At 43.6% G+C, this 17,784-nt stretch overlaps 1 protein-coding gene across 1 annotated transcript in view; it reads right to left on the reverse strand.

Annotated features, from left to right (window-relative positions):
• Positions 1 to 17,784, reverse strand: part of Ptbp3 (polypyrimidine tract binding protein 3) — a 119,267-nt gene that overhangs the window by 93,856 nt on the left and 7,627 nt on the right. The window lies entirely within an intron of this gene.

Below are 17,784 nucleotides of genomic sequence, written 5' to 3' on the forward strand. Positions count from 1 at the left end.
ATACTTTTTTAATTGACTTCTTTTTAATACTCCCTAGTATTCCATAATTTAATATGCCATAATTTATTTGACTTTTTCCAAAATAGTGGAAGCTTAAATTATTTGTAGCTATTCAATATCACTAACAGTGTCACATGAAACATGTAGCTATGAACACATTATTACATCTGAGGAATAGAATATTGTAAATAGAATTGCAGAAAAAAAGGTATAAGCACATCAAATTTGAAAACACTGCAAAGGTAACTCTAAAAATATACAGATTTACAAGGTTAAAAAAATGAAGAGCTGGGTGGCAGTGGCTCACAGGCCAGCCTGGTCTACAGAATGAGTTTCAGGACAGCCAGAACTACCCAGAAAAACCTAGTCTCAAAAGAAGCGAAAAGTAAATAAATAAACCATATATAATGTATGTATGTATGTATGTATAATAAAGTAGAGAGCTATTGAAAACACCTGATGCTGACCTCTGTTCTGCAGATGTGTACACACATACACAACAACTACCAGAGGATAGAATGGAGTTTGATGCTTTTTTTTTGTTGTTTTTGTTTCTTGAGACAGGGTTTCTCTGTATAGCCATGGCTGTCATGGAACTCCCTCTGTTGACCAGGCTGGCCTCAAACTCACAGACTGAAGTTTGCCTCTTAAAGTCTATGTTCAGGATTTCAGGTATTCCCATAGGTCATATAACATAGAGGAGACTTGGTCTTCTGTAATTTCAACAGAAGGTTCTGGGTTTTCAGAGCAATCTGATATTACCCACATGACTTTGGATTAAGCACTTTATAATATTCTGTCTTCTTGGTGCCAAAGAAGATAATTTCTGCAGATTCCTGTATACTTTGAAAAGATGGTTCTAAGTAATTTAGTTTATATTTCTCCCCTGTATTTTTGTTCCAGTTTGCTTAAGAAAATCCCCCTGAAACTTGTTTATCTGATAAGAGGCACACCCCTTCATTATTATGTGTACACAAAAAGTAACCTTTGAACACTTGCCTTAAGCTATTCCACTATGCAGTGGATAGTTAACATTTAACCCACATTCCTGTCTACAGGTAAGACTTCTTAAGACATAAAAGATGCCATTAAAAAAGATGCCAGTATAGTTCAGAAATAATACTAGTCATTAGATGAATCTCAGAAAGTCATTATATGAACATTTTATCTCATGACAATTCCAAAGCATAAACATTGACATCTATTCCTTAAAATAGAAACCTCTGAAATCAAACTAAATGGAAAAGGCCGGTTTCAAAAGCTTATATTACTGTGACTCCATTTCTATCACATTTTCAAAATGACAAAATATATAGCAGAGAACAAGTCAGTGTTTGGAAGAGATTAGGAATGGGATGCAGGGAATAGATGCCTGTAACTGTAAAGTAGTATGCAAGGAGAATATTTGTAGTTACGGAAACAGTTCTGAGTCTTGATTTGCAAGGGTGGGTGAACTTATACAAATCTTCACGTGATGTAGACTGTGTAGGACTGCAGATGCCCACCCATATAAAAGTGACAAGTACATGGATGCATCAGTGTCAGTCTCCTGGTTTGGGTTAAGATGGTACCATTAGATGAAACTGGGCGAGGGAGCACAGGGCCTTGTCACATTACCTTTTTAATGTCTGCACACTGCAATTATTTCAGAATAAAACAACAATTTTAAGAGATCAGTGTTATCTGATTGTTCCGTTAGTATTTGATATTTCCTCAGTACTGATACAGTACCAACTTCAAAGGCTTAAGAAAAAAACGCTTGGGTATGGTCTTCCTTTTCAGAGGAACCCTCACTGTGGTTGTCAAATGAGGCTGTAATAGTTGACACGCACAGAATTAGTGTGTGGCATCAGCCCTTCCTCAAACCCCTCCCCACGGTTGGAGGAGATGGCATCACAGTGTCCTGTGTGCTCACTGCAGGTTACTGTATACTCTGATAGTTCTAAAAAAATTATAATTTCATTTTCCTTGTATTTTTCTTCTGGTTTGCTGAAATCCTTCCCCTGAAACTACCATGAGTAATGTCTGTTTTGCTCATCCTGTGACTGCCCTCATATAGTTACCTGCCCATGGACGATAGCTGGTGCAGAGGATCCTTATGTCTATATTGAAGATGATGCTGTTATCTTCTGTCACTCTAGTTAGAGTGTCCAACCTTGCCAGACTTGCATTGGACATTCTGAAGCACTTTTCGAAAGAGGGAGGAGATTCCTGCCCCCTGTCCTTTTTGTCATCCTGTGCCACAAGGCTCCCTGTGTTGTCCAGAGATTTTAATATAACTCTCCTTCCTATTTTTATTCAGAGGAAAATCTTTAAGGTTTAAACTGGAGGACAGTCCAAGTGATAAACACCAATGTTTAAAGAATCATTACTCCTAAACATTGACCTCCTGTCCTTAAAACTGGTAACCCTAGCTGGGTGTAATGGTACACATCTTTAGTTCCAGTACTCAGGAGGCAGAGGCAGGAAGATCTCTGTGAGTTCAAGGCCCAGCATGGTCTTCATAGTGAGTTCTAGGACCAAGAACTCTGTCTCAAAACAAAACAAGCAAACAAAACCCAGCTGGGGTGGGAGGTGGGCGGGTGATACATGCCTTTAACCCAGCACTCGGGAGGCAGAGGCAAGCAGATCTCTGAGTTTGTGGCCAGCCTGGCCTACAAAGGGACTTACAGACAGCCAGAACTGTTACACAGAGAAAACCTGTCTTGAAAAAACAAAAACCAAAACCTCTTACCCCTCAAGAACAGGTTCTTAAACTAGAAGTCTCCTGGGGTTAGACATCAGAAAGATTAAACCACTGGGACAGTAGAGGATTTTTGTTTCAGCCTACCTACTCACCTCCAGAAAGCGGGAAATTGGAGATTAAGTTCTACAGAAATTCTTGGGACAGAAGGTTTACATAGCTCAGAAATAAACTATCCACTCCCAAAGGATGTGGTGGTGCATCCCAGCACTCTGGAAGCAGAAACAGGCGAATGGCTTTGAATTTGAGGCTAGCCTGGTCTACAAACAATTCTGGGACAGCTAGAGCTTTGTTACAAAGAAACCCTGTCTCAAAAAAAAAACAAACTATATATATATATATATATATATATATATATATATATATATATATATATTCCCCAGCAGTCTAAAAACCAACTATAACAAAATTCTTTTAATGTCTTTTTTTTTCTTTAAATTTTATGTGTATGGGTGTTTTGCCAGTATGGATGTCCATGCACTGCTGGTGTGCCTGGTACCCACAGAATCCAGAAGAAGGCATTGGATCTACTGGAACCTGAGTTACAGAGGGTTGTGAGCCACTCTGTGGGTGCCCAGAATTGAAGCTAAGTTCTCTGGAAAGAGCAGCCAGTGCTCTTAACCATTGGGCTATCTGTGGTAGTTTGAGAGAAAATGGCCCCCAAAGGGAGTGGCACTATTAGGAGGTGTGGCCTTGTCGGAGGAAGTGTGTCCCTGTGGGGGCGGGCTTTGAGGTCTCTTTTGCTCAAGCTACCCTCAGTGTGACTTTTTGTCGACTTCTTGTTGCCTGCAAGATGCAGGACTCTCAGCTACTCCAGCATCCCATCTGCCCTCATGCCTCCATGCTCTCCATCATGTTGATAATGGACCGAACCTCTGAAACTGTAAGCGAGCCACCCCAACTAAATGTTTTCTTTACAAGAGTTGCCATGGTCATGGTGGTTCTTCACAGCAGTTAAATCCCTAAGACTCCATCTCTCTAGCCTCTATGACAGATTTCTCACACAGAGAGATCTGAGGCACTTCCAGGTTTTTTGGATACATGGAGGTGTTGGGAAGATGGTATTCCCAGAGAGGGCATAGAAATTCTTCCTCCACCCCTGTACCTCACCATATACACATCTTCTACCTTGATATTCCTGTGTTGTATGCTGTATAATAAGCTATCCAAACGAAGTAAAGCAGTTTTTTTTTTGGCCAAATATCATTGTCATTGAATTCCTGATGCCTCTACCTCCACTTCTCAAATGCTACAATTAGAAGCATACCCCATCACAACTGGCAAAATTTTAAAATAAACATAATTTTTGAGCAAATTTGAATTTACAGGTGAATTTCAAAGATAGCATTTATGCATGTCCTATACCATTTCTGCTATTGTAGCTTACACTGGAACAGTGTATTTAATAAGGTTAAATAATTCTGATATTATTACTGAAGTCTTTATTAATAAAGTTCCTTAATTTTTTGTTTTGTTTTGTTTTGAGACAGGGTTTCTCTGTGTAGTTTTGGTGCCTGTCCTGGATTTCTCTCTATAGACCAGGCTGGCCTTGAACTCACAGAAATCTGCCTGTCTCTGCCTCCCGAGTGCTGGGATTAAAGACGTGTGCCACCACCGCCCAGCAATTTCCTTAATTTTTAACCTAATAATGTATACCTGTCCTATAATCCCATCTAAGATAGCAAGCTATAGTATTCCTTAGGTCTCTTGATCCTTTTCTCAAACTTTGACATCTTTGAATAATACTGTTCAGAGATCGTGTAGGATGCCCTTCAACTGGAGTTTGTTTGTAGGATTAGAGAGGAAGATACAGGGGTAAAAAACCATTTTCATCACGCCGTATCTAAGGTGCATATTTCACCGTGAGTCTTCAAGCTGAGACTGACTTTGAACACCTGATTGAGATAAGAATTCAGAGTTTTCTTTACTCTAAAGTAGGATTTTTTTAATCATTGTTATTATTTCTTTTTTTTCTTTGCCATCCTTTTTCCAGATTTCTTCTCTAGAAAGATGTCACCATACACAGCTCGTGCTTAAAGAATGGGGCATTACTCTCCACTTCCTTGAAGGGACAGCATTTACCTAAATTATTTAGGATTATGTATTGCCACTCTCCCCCATGAATCTGTATATATAATCATTTATTTTTTTTCATTACAGACTCACCGACATTTGTTTTACAATCTGATTATAACCTAGTGTCATTTTCTCTTAATTTCCAAATTGCTCTAGCCACTGGCCAGTGGGAGCTATTTTGGTTGACTTCGGTGATCCTTAACACATTCCAGTCAGTGTTGGGGGCATGTTTGTGTATTTTTCTTCAGTCTCTCAGTATTTCCCAGGTTGATCTCAAACTCCCGGACACAAGGAATCCTCTGTCTCAGCCGCCTGAACCCTGGGCCCACAGGCACAAACTACTGTATCCAGCTTTTTATTGAACACTTCTTGACTTTTAACTTTTATGGTATTACAAGATGTTCCAGAGTCATCTTGTTTATTTTTTTGCCTCCGTGTGTGGATCAGTCATTTGTCAAAAACAAGATCTGAGTACTAAGTGTGCTCATTGCTTCTAAAGTTTTTAACTTGAGAATTTCCAAAGATCTATCCTGTAATGAGGTGTGGTGTGTGTGTGTGTACACCTGTGTGTTCAGGTGTGCATGCATGAGTGGGCATCTGTGTAGGCCAGAGAACAACCCTAGGCACTATCCACTTTATTTTTTCAAAGACAGGTTTTCCTGCTGGCCGGGAACTCACTGAGTAAGGAAGACTAGCTGGCTAGTGAGCCCCAGGGGGCCCCTATCTCTCCCTCCCTAGGCCTGGAATTACAAACAAGCACCATCACACCCAGATTTCATTCTTACTTTAAAAAAGAGTTTGAGGATCCAACTCAGGTCCTTGTGTGTGGTACTTTATCAACTGAGATGCCGTCACCCACTCTCTGTGGTAGGGGCTTTATGTTAGAATCAGTATAAATGTATACTACTCGGTTTCCTTTGGTCCACCCTGGCGGATCAGCTTTGCAGGTCCCTCACTCGCCCTGCCCTTCTGCCTCCCTTCATGTCCACATTTCAATAATGGATCAGGAAACTGACTCCTGGGAAATAGAAACATAGGGTGCATTGTCTTCTTCCGGTCTACCCTACTCCTGGGAATGGACCCCAGGGGTGTTCTTAATTTGTAGATGACATACTTGAGCTCTGGTTTTTACCCTTTCAAGATCCAAGTTGCTACTGCACCTTTAGGAATGTCTCACTTGCTAAAACTGGCATTGAATTACCTTTTGGAGGGAGCCCTTGTCAAACCCCAATGCTTCCCCTGATTTGGGGACACAATGCAAAGTCTTCTTCATAGTCCGTGGCGTGGATTCTATCCGTGCCCAGAATCATTACTGTTGACATTTCTTCTCTGGTCATGGTTCATTCTCCCCACTTTACTAGGACACCATCGCCCCCAGAAGTCCTGTAGCATCCAATGACTTTCATTCAAGTCTTTTGACTCTTCATCCAGCCTTTCACCAGCCCTTGGCGTGAGTTTTTCCTAACTTATCTAGATATCTCTAACCGACTAAGAAACTGGGGCCTGGTCCTAATCTTTTCAAAGAAGTAAAGGTAGAAAAAACTGCTCTAGGGCAGCAGAAAATTGCTTTCCTGCAGCCTGTATATATATCAAGACAGTTTCTGTGCTGACTCAGCATTCCTTCTGTCCGCTGAAGTATGAAGTACATAAATATTATAGATGCCCATAATAGCATTACTGTTAGTACGGGTCTTTGGGGGGCGGGGAGGAGGAAACGGATAGTTTCTTTTCGGGTATCCGAGACCACATAACAAGCACGAAATAGAAATCTTTTTTTTTTTTTTTTTTTTTTTTTTTTTTTTTTGTGGGGAGGGGTCTCAATGTAGCCCTGACTGGCCTGGAACTTGCTTCGTGTTGTAGATCAGGCAGCCCTCAAACTTCCAGAGATCAGCCTGCCTCTACCTCCTAAAGGCTGGGATTAGAGGCTTGGGCCACCACACCCAGCAGGAAATATAAATTGTAGTTTGCAATTAGAACAAAGCCTTCATTCTAGTCACTAATTCAAATGCATCCATATAACCCTTTGACAGAAGTCTTTAGCATAGAGCCAAGTGGGTTGGTTAGCATATACCTGTCTCCTTTCTTCCAGACTTGCCTTTGGTCAAATAATGGCCTTATGCAAAAAGGTAGTGGGAAAGTTCCTGGAATGTCAGGACAACTGGAGAGAGCTGTTCTCCCTTCCCAGTCTGGCTCTGAAAAATGTTTAACTGCCTGCGATGATTCCGCGGGACACCAGGCAAATGTTCAACCCTGAGTAGGCAAATAAGCAAAAGGTCAGTCTGAAAAAGAAGAAGAAACACACACACACACACACACACACACACACACACACACACACACAGGAAAACAGAGCCCTGTCTGGAAAGTTTCTCCCCGTGAATGTATTATTTATTTATGTAACTGGAAAATTGAACCTCCCCGCCTCACTCCCACTCTCGGCAGTGGAGGGTGACCTGCACCAGGGGCTTAGGTCTTCATATTGCCTGTCTTCCAAAACACAGGGAGGATGAGACCTTAATCAAAAATTTAATTTTGTGGAGGACAGCAGGAGGATGACACACACCTAGGAGGAATGTCGTTTGGCAGAGAGTAGAAATGCAGTGTTTCCAAAGCTTGACCTTTGAGTCGCAAACTGCAGGCCACTAGGAGATATGGGAGAAGCTATCGGGCTTGATCTTAAGCTAATTGCAAACATCAGGCACAATCTAAAAGCCCAAAGGTAAAGGACCTTTTAACTATTCTACCATTATCATGGAGGAAGGAGGAAGCTTCCGTTGATCCAGAGAATGTCAACTATTTCTCTTTCTCAACATGTAAATGCAGTAATTCTGTTTCTCAAAATTTACATCTATCTTTGGAAAACGCAGATCCATTTGACATAATATTTACTGACAAGGCACCAGGAAGAATTAGGTGGAAGTATCTCCAATGGAAGTTGGACAACACACACTCACCCTGGACCTTCTTGCTAGTTATTTTCAAAACAAAATTAGCAGTTCAGACACGAAAATGTTTGACTTGGGAAAGGAGGCTGGATCCTGGTGTGAGAACAGCCCTGTGTGCCGGGAGCAGCAGGAGGTGGAGATAGGAAAAGCAATTTTAATGAAGGAAATTTGAACAAAAGGGATGTTCTCAGAAAGAAAAACATTAGGAATGTGATTGTGCTTAAGAATCCTGTAATGGACCATATTTTTTTGATCCTTTTGTCTTGAAATAGGATATCCATTAAGAATTGGGTCCACCCATATTTTAAAAGAAAACTCAAAGTAACTGAAAAAAAAATTATTTTTGTTTTTAAATTTTGTGCTCAATCAAAAGAAGTTCAAAGTTATGGATTCAAGGCTGGTTCATTAATAACCCAGTCTCCTCTTGGTCCCATCATGTGAGTCTATGACTCTCACCCTTAGTCTCCAGAGTGTCTGAAGTCTTTCGAAAGCTTTTCCAGAGTCTGGAGAGGTGGCTCATGGGTAAAGTGCTTGCTGCACAAGCTTGAGGACCTGAGTTCAGATCCCTGCACCCAGGGAAATGCAAGGTGGGTGTGGCAGCCCACCCAGAATCCTAGCAATAGAAGACAAAGACAGGATCTCCAGAGCAAGGTGGCTAGCTGGACCCACTGGCCACACCAGCAAGCTCTGGGTTCAAGTGTGAGCTCCTGCCTCCATGTATAAAGTCCAGAGTGACAGAGGAAGAGCCCGGGTGTCAGCTCGGGCCTCCCTACACACATGTCCCCCCTACACACTTGCAAACACCTCTCTCTCTCCCTCTCCCTCTCTTTCTCTCCCTCTCTCTCCACACTTAAAAAAGAAACGAAAAACAAAGCTTTTCCAGAATCTTTCCAAATATTTTCAATGTATATCTCGGCCGTAATTTGGTCTCATGACCACGCTTAGTTGCAAGAGAGACTGGTGGGTGCCGTGTTTGTGCGGAACATGTTTCTACTACTAGAGAAAGGAGAATAGGTAGGTCACTAGGAACCTCTGATAAAGTTGTTGTCATGCAAAGGGAAAACTCTTTCCTTACAGAGTGACGGGGTTCCAGACAGGAGGAAAGTCTCAGCAAGATTTGGAGCTTCCTGGTGGTAGCCTGGAGCCCAAGCCTCAGGGACAAAGAGCCTGGCGCTGACTGCCTTTGATGGCCCTCAGTCAACAACTGATGAGTCAGAGACTTTGCAAAGATCCCTGGAGGCCAGAAACAGATGGAAACTCCTGGGCTCAGACTGTCCAGTTAAGCTCCTCTGACGACTTGGGGGGCCTGCTTCCTTACGGCCTCACCAGGAGAAAGGGAAGCAGGAGCCACCAAACTTGCTTGGGAAACCTTTTGATGGGCGTGGCTTTTCCTGGATCCCCTAGGTTTGATGCTCTCTCATAATTAATTGGTTCTCTCTCTCTTTAAGATGTATGTTATTTTTAATTATGTGTAAGTGTGTGGGCATGTGCACATGAGTCCAGGTGACCTCAGAAGCCAGAGAGGGTGTCAGACTCCCTGGAGCTGGAGTTAAGGATATTATGAGCCCCCACATCCCCAGCATGGATGCTGGGAAACAACTCAGATGTCTTCCAGAGCAGTACTCACCCTTACCCACTAAGCCACCTCTCCAGCCTGGAGTGGTCCTTATTCCAATAACTGGTCCATAGCCCTCTAGGATGAAAGAAGGGGGAATATAATAACTACGCTTTGAGTTAACACGAGAGTTTTAAAATTAGTGTTATTATTATGTGGCTTTTTGGTCCCAGCAGTAAGTTTCCATTTCCCCAAAAAGTAAGTCACTTCCCTTTACCTGGAATGAGTCTCTTTGTCCATGCTACACCACAAAGGACAAAGGGGGTTGGGGAAAACTGTAACCCCACTCACCAACAATGGTTTGTGTACTCATGCGTCAGTGCAAGGGACCCTATTACAGCTCTTTCTCTTCTTTTTTTTTTTTTTGGTTTTTTGAGATAGGGTTTCTCTGTGGTGTCTTGGTGCCTGTCCTGGATCTCGCTCTGTAGACCAGGCTGGCCTCGAACTCACAGAGATCTGCCAGCCTCTGCCTCCCGAGTGCTGGGATTAAAGGTGGGAGCCACCACCGCCCGGCAATAGCTGTTACTATGGTAGTGCAGTGTGTCAGTTTGAATGAGAAATGTCCCCCATGGGTTCCTTATTTGAACACTTGCTCCTCTTTTGGTGTGAGAGCCAAAGTTATACTTTAAGTGTTAATTACTGTACCTAAGCGATCCATGAAACAAAAATGCCTCTCACCCGTAAGCCCCTTGCCCAAGGTCAGGTACTTCCCAAGATACCGGAGGCTATTGTTTATGGGAGATAACAAGCAATGTGTCGTGGCTCCTCTGAACAGGTTTGTTGACCCGCCCCACCCTATGTGCTTGATCACAGGTAGGGGGGAGGTGTGCAGGCAGGAAATACTTCAAGATGTATGCTGGCCTCTGATTGGACCTGGTGGGAAATACGTAGCCTTATGGGTTTGCCTTTATAAGCTTCTGCAAAATGTCACCATTTTCTGGGAACCCAGGAATGGACCTGGCCAGAGCCCAGCCAGGCTAGTATTGACTTAAAGTTGCTTCCAGTTTGGCTTGAAATTATGGCGGTGGTCCTATTCTCACCCGGTGGGGTTCACAGAGAATGGGAACTTTCAGGACCAGGAGCCTTGTTAGGAAGCATATCATTGAGGGCAGGATTTAGGAGTCTACAACCTCTCCCGGCTTGCTGTGTGAGGGAATGCGTCAGCAGCTTCCCGCTCCGGCCATGACTTCCCTGCCATTATGGTCTCTGTAGCTAGAAGCCAGAATAAACTCTTTCTTCTAGGATTTGCTTTTGGTGACGGCATGTTTTTTTTAATCACAGCAACAGGAAGTCACTAATACATACTCCAGGATAGGGGCTCCTATTTCTATGTTTGTGAACAGAGACAGGGACCCAGCCCTGCTGTAGAAAGGGCTCGCCAACACCTTTTAGACCCATGCAGAAAGGGAGGGAGGGAGGGAGGATCACCAGGCAGAACACTGTAAACCCAAATGAAAACCCAAACCCCCTGGTCCCCAGAGGCATCCATTTCTGGGACCCCTCTCTGTCCAGAGAGTCTATAACACTTACAGACACATTTTGGTTTTGCATCGCTCTGAACTCCTTCCCGTCATTTAATTCTTTAACTGACAGAGAAAAAGAGCCACCTACCTATTATCCATTATCACACACACACACACCAAACTAATCAGGGCCTGGCTGAGCCCTATGCATGGAGAAGTTCTGGCAGCCCAGCTTGAGGAGGGGGTGAGGTCAGCCCCAGACTTCAGAGTCAGTCTCCCTGTTGGAGAAGGAAGACGCCCCTGCCTTGGAGGACCTTTGAGGCAGACTCACCTGAGACCTGCCTCTTCTGCAGCCTGCTCTCCACACACTTGTTCTTCAGAGGATGACTCTCAGTTGGTGTCACAGGCCAGCTGAGAGCCCAGAGCTGCACTTTGCCAGCAACCTGTGGGTTGGTACCCCACTACAGCGAAGTTTGGACCTTCCGGTTTCCTATTTGGGTTCCTATTCAAGTTTTTCCTGTTTAATTGTTGATCGCGCATTGCAAATAAAAGTCCTTCTGGTTTGTGCATTAGCTGTCTGGTCACTCACTCCACTCCGTTCTTGGAGGGCGGGCAAGACAGGATCCTGAAGGAATCAGCTGTATCAGTGGTATGCTGAGCAAATCAACATAACACGAGACGCAAAGCATGCTATAATCTGCATGCACATGGAGGAAGCAGGGCATACGACCCCAAAATACGCTGGATTAGTAAATCAATTGCTTCAAGTTGAAGTCAGCTGAGGAATTGCTAAGTGCAAAAAGGACTGTTTGGCTTGTCATTTTCTATACATAATCCATGAAGACTCTGGATTTGACACCCTCTTTGGCTTCTCCAGGAGAACTTCCTAGATTTGTCCAAACCCGATCCTACACTCACTTCTGAACAGGACATTGACAAAGAGAATAAAGATTGTATTGGTCAAGATCAGTGATTCTCAGCTTTGGCTGCATGTGAAAACTAGCCGAAGGACTTTGCAGCATACAGCTCCCTGTGTGCATTCCTGCTATAATCTGAGTTTGGAAAAGCCCCCTAAAGGCCCATGGAGGCTTTGCCCCCAGTTTAACACTGTTGGGAAGTGGTAGAAAATGTAGAAGATGGGGCCTGGTGGAATGGCTTTGAGCTGTTGGGAACTTTTCATCCAAGGGGATTGTGGGACCCAGCTCTTCCTCTATTTGCTTCCTGGCCATGAATAAGCTTCAACTCACCTGTGAAGCTCTGTCGCATGTTTCCAACGTGATGTGCTTCCTCACACAGGACTAAACGCATTTGTACTGACCAATCATGGACTGGAAGCCCCAAACTCTCTAGAAGCTGATTATCGTAGGTATTTACTAGAATAATAGAAAAGCAACCAGTATAACCCCCTACTGATTTCATGAGAACCCTTTTATGTAAGAGCCAGACTCAGAATGTTCTAACATTCTCCCAAGTTATTTCAATCTGCAATCAAAGTCAATAACTACTGTAGTGGGCAGGGAATGGTGGTACGTGCCTTTAATCCTAGCACTCAGGAAGCAGAAGGAGGTGGATCTCTGTGTGTTCCAGATCAGCCTGGTCTACTTAGTGAGTTCCAGGACAGCCAGGGCTACACAGTGAGACTCCATCTGTCTGGGGGTGACAGCGAGGGCATCACCAATCAGGAAGAAAACAAACAAACAAACTTCTGAGCTTAAGTTATATTCTCTTGAGACTCCTCATTCAAATGGAGTTCAAAGGGAGGCACACACACACTGAGGGGTGGTGGGTAGAAGCTACACTCATACCCTCAGGAATGCTAGCCTTCAGAAGGGAAGCAGGAATCAAGATATGCTGCATTCTCAAGCAGGCAGAAGCAGAGGGGATTCCTAACGCCATCGGACCGGCCTGTAGAAACAGTGGAATGTGTCCTCCCCCGAAGTGAAAGGGTGCTGTCCACTCTGGTAAGTGAGAGCTAACAGCAGAGCACACACACACACACCCGAGAGAGAAAATCAAACCTCAGCGTTCTGAAAACCACCAAACCACAGAGACACAAGAAAGCAACAAGTATACGCAGAACCACCAGGAGAAAAAACCAGTGAAGTGTGTCTTTACTGATCAGCAATAACCTCGAATACAAACAGATGGATTTACTCAGTTGAAAGGTACAGACTCACTGGTGGACAGAAAAACAAAACCCAAACACACAGACACAATTACATGTGGCCTATAAGAAAGTGTCTTCACTAGAAAAGACACACAGATAAAAAGGAAGGGGCGAGAAAAGACCACTGTGAAAACATAAATCAAAAAAGGAACAGGAGTCACTATAATTGTATGAGATAAAACAGACTTTAAATTAAAATTATATTTTAAACCCTGGGTGTGGTGGTGCATGCCTTGGATCCCAGCAGAAGCAGGTGGAGCTCTGTGAGTTCGAAGCCAGCCTGGTCTACATAGCAAGTTGTAAGCTAGCCAGAGCTACATAGTGCGACCATATCTGAAAAAAAAAAAGAGTTGAATAAACTGGATGGGTCTGAGTTCCAGGATAGCCAGGGCTATACAGAGAAACCCTGCCTCAAAAACAAACAAACAAACAAACAAAAGATGTTCAGTGCCATCCCCTGCTTCATACTGAGTTTAAGGCCAGTCAGGGATCATATCTTAAAAAAAAAAAAGTCAGTGAAGCTGGCTCTTCATTGATGAATGAATAAAAAGACAAATCCAACAGGAAGAAATAGCTATTCTAAATTCATAAACATACAATGAATACAATAGCACTTAGTTATAGAATACAAATACCATGACGTATAAAAGGAGAGACAAATTATAACACAACATATTCAGACACCTTACTATACCTCTCCTACGAATATATAAATATCCAGACTGAAATATCCACAAAGAACCATTAAACTATATGATGGACCAAATGGGTCCGGCAGATATCTGCACGGCATGTCGGCATGCCTTCGAGCAGGGTGCAGAATAGGCTGCAGATAGGTACTTCCTTCTCATCACCAAGTGAACCATCCCCTAGGACAGGCTGTATGCTAGGCTATAATCTGAGTCTCAGCAAATTCAATAACATTTAAATCATTCTCTGAGAGAAAAGAGTCGGCAAGAGGAGCTTTAGAAATTGGACAAATGCTTGTCAATTAAGCAACATTCTCTTGAATGAATGAGCTGTTGAAAGACAAAAAAGGAAGTGTAAAACATCTTGAAAGAAATGAAAATGAAAACACAGCATATTGAAACCTCCAGGACTCAGTGGAAAAAAAAAAAAAAAAAAAAAAAAAGCAGTAGTCAGAGGAAGGAAGTCGGCAGACACAGCCTAACAATGCATCAGAAGGAACTAGAAAGACGAGAACAGCCGGGCGTTGGTGGCGCACGCCTTTAATCCCAGCACTCGGGAGGCAGAGCCAGGCGGATCTCTGTGAGTTCGAGGCCAGCCTGGGCTACCAAGTGAGCTCCAGGAAAGGCGCAAAGCTACACAAAGAAACCCTGTCTCGAAAAACCAAAAAAAAAAAAAAAAAAAAAAAAAAGAAAGACGAGAACAAACCAGAACTAAGCAGAAAGAAAAACTGCGGAGAGGATAAGTACATGCTGTGAAAGGTCTGGAAAAACAGAACGGAGGAGACAGCTCAGGTGGTAAACGCTTGTCCTGAAAACATGAGGACCTGAGGGGTTAGCTCCTACAACCTCTATACAAAAAGCCGAGCTGTGGCCTGTTGGGAGGCAGACAGCTAGTTCCCTGGGGGCTCCCTGGTCAGCCCAGCTGGTCTAGTCAGTGAGCTCCAGGCCAATGAGAGACTGTGTCTCTCCCTCCACCTCCCTCCTCTCTCTCTCTCTCTCTCTCTCTCTCTCTCTCTCCCTCTCTCTCTCCCTCTCTCTCTCTGTCACACAAACACACACACACACACACACACACACACACACACACACACACACACAGTGACTAGCTCCTAAGGAACACCCAAAGTTGACCTCTACATGCACAGGCACGCAGGGCACCGAGCACCTAAATGAACATTTACCCACACGTGCTTCAAAGACACACACATAAAAGAAAAGAAGCAAAATGAAATGGACAGATCTTTTGCTAGACTAATCCAGAAAAGACCCCCCCAAAATACTATATAGAGGTAAAAAAGGAGACATTACACTTGGAACCACAGAAATATAAGGACTCATTAGGGATAACTATATGTGAAGAAGTTGGAAAATATGGAACATATAACCTACCGGAACTGAGCCATAGGACATAGGGACAGAACAATATGGTGTAATGAGACCGAATCACTCCTAAGATGTCTCTAACCAAGATACACCCAAGGTCAGATGATGTCACTGCTAAACGTTTAAAGAAGAATTAATGCAGAGTCTTCTCAAACTGTTCCAGACACTTGAACGAGAGTAAATACTTCCAAGCTCACTCTGTAAAGTCAGCATTAGCCCAATACCCAAAACCAGACTATAGAAACCACAAATAAAACTACGCTAATGTCCTTGATCAACAGAGATGCAAAAAGAAAAGAAAGTCGTCACAAAATGCTAGCAAATTTAATCCAGCAGTGGATAAAAAGATCATGATCAAGTGGGACTTAATCCAGAGATGCAGGATGGTTTAATATACAGGAAACAGCAAACGTGATCACTCCATCCCAGCAACAGAATGAAGGAGAAAACTACCCACCATCTCAACAGCTATAGAAAAGCATTTGTTAGAATTTGACAGTCTCAATGGTGAAAAAAAATACATCCTTTATAAATTATGGACAGTGGGAATGTAGCTTCACACTATGAGGGCAATATATGATGAACCCTAGTCCTTTGCCAAACTGAATATGGAAAGCTGAAATTATTTCTTCTAGCCGGGTGTTGGTGGCGCACGCCTTTAATCCCAGCACTCGGGAGGCAGAGCCAGGCGGATCTCTGTGAGTTCGAGGCCAGCCTGGGCTACCAAGTGAGCTCCAGGAAAGGCGCAAAGCTACACAGAGAAACCCTGTCTTGAAAAACAAAAACAAAAACAAAAAAATATATTTCTTCTAAGACCAGAAACAAAACAGAGAGGTCTACTTTGACTTCTGATCAATACAGTGTCGGAGAAGCCTGTCTCAAGGCAGCAAGGTGGAGCGGCAGAAATGACGCCTGGTGTACTACCCTGATCTCAGAATGCACACGCATGAACACCTGCACAGGAACATGTGAGTGTCACATATATGCACCCCATACACACATACCAGAGAGAGAGAAATAGGAAAATAAGAAATAAGAAATCTAGACCCCCATCTTTCATCATCCATTCAAAGAGGATAAAGCCTTAAATTTAAGAGCCCAAACTTTGCAGCCACAGGAAGGAAATAGAGAAACACTTCAGAACAAATGCTACTGACAAAGATCTTTTGGGTATGATCATCAAAGCACAGGAAACAAAAGCAATAATTGGCCAAAGCGATGACATCAAGCTAAGAAGCTTCTAAACGGAAACAATGAACAGAGGAACGAACAGCAGATGGAATGGCAGGCAAGATTTGCAAACGGGCCAGGATTCATTTCCAGAGAAAGAAAGTCTAATCAGAAAAGAAGTGAATTACCTGGATAGACGATTCTCCATGGAGAATACACAAACGGCCCCGAAGTATGTAAAACAAGGTCAATACCGCTAATCATCAGGGAGCTGCAAATCCAAACCACACAGGTAGCATCTGACCGGGGTTAGAATGAGTCCCATGGAAACAGCCAGTGGGGCGGGGCGGAGAGATGGCTAGACGCATCTTACAGGGTCTTTCCAAGGACCAGATTCCGGATCCCAGCACCAACAGCGAGGAGTTCACAACTCCAACTCCTGGGGATCCCGTGCCCTCTTCTAGTCTCAGTCATCTCTGTGATGATGCTACAAATCATTGCAGCAACTTGTCATCTGGATTGTTTGTGTGTTTGTTTGTGTGTGTGTGTCCAGGACAGCCAGGGCAGTTACACAGAGAAACCTTGTCTCAAAAAACAAACAACAACTACTACTACTACAATGTTCAGGTAAGGAGCTGGTGAGATGGTGAAGGTGTTTGTCATGGGAGCCTGATGACCTGAGTTTGATCATTTTTATTTATTTATTTATTTATTTATTTATTTATTTTTTTTTTTTTTGGTTTTTCGAGACAGGGTTTCTCTGTGTAGTTTTGCGCCTTTCCTGGAGCTCACTTGGTAGCCCAGGCTGGCCTCGAACTCACAGCGATCCACCTGGCTCTGCCTCCCGAGTGCTGGGATTAAAGGCGTGCGCCACCACCGCCCGGCCATTTTTATTTATTTATTATGTATACAGAAGAGGGTGCCAGATCGCATTACAGATGGTTGTGAGCCACCATGTGGTTGCTGGGAATTGAACTCAGGACCTCTGGAAGAGCAGTCAGTGCTCTTAACCGCTGAGCCATCTCTCCAGCCCTGGAACTCCCTTAAAGGTGGAAGTGGGGAACTAACCACACAAAGTTGTCCTCTGACCTTCACATGCACACCTGAAAGGCCCAGGCAGACGCCAGGACAGGCTGTCAGTCTTCTCTCAGAGGTCAGGCCTCAATTTCAGTTTCCTGAGACCTGAGCAAGCAGTTTCCGGGAGGGCCGTGAACAAAAGACATAGTCCTTGCAATAGCTCCCTTTCTGCACGTACTCTGACTGCTCAAGGTTCAGCCAGTTGTTTACTGTCTGGGATCCCTCACCAACTTAGAGGTACGTCATGGGTCAGTGTGAATGTGCCAGGCCAGCCAGCATCCATGACAGCTCAAGGACAAAGCCTGGGACTTGTCCAGGCCTATCCCCAAATGGTAACTATAACCCCTAACTAACCCTAGCCAATTAAAAGTTACTAACATAATTGCTACTCGCATAAGCCAATCCTGAGTCTGTTCCTATGTAGTCTGTAGATTTTAGCCCCCTTTGGTTTAAAAA

Source organism: Peromyscus maniculatus, chromosome 2 (genome assembly GCF_049852395.1).
Source record: "Peromyscus maniculatus bairdii isolate BWxNUB_F1_BW_parent chromosome 2, HU_Pman_BW_mat_3.1, whole genome shotgun sequence".
Classification (NCBI taxonomy): Eukaryota; Metazoa; Chordata; class Mammalia; order Rodentia; family Cricetidae; genus Peromyscus; species Peromyscus maniculatus.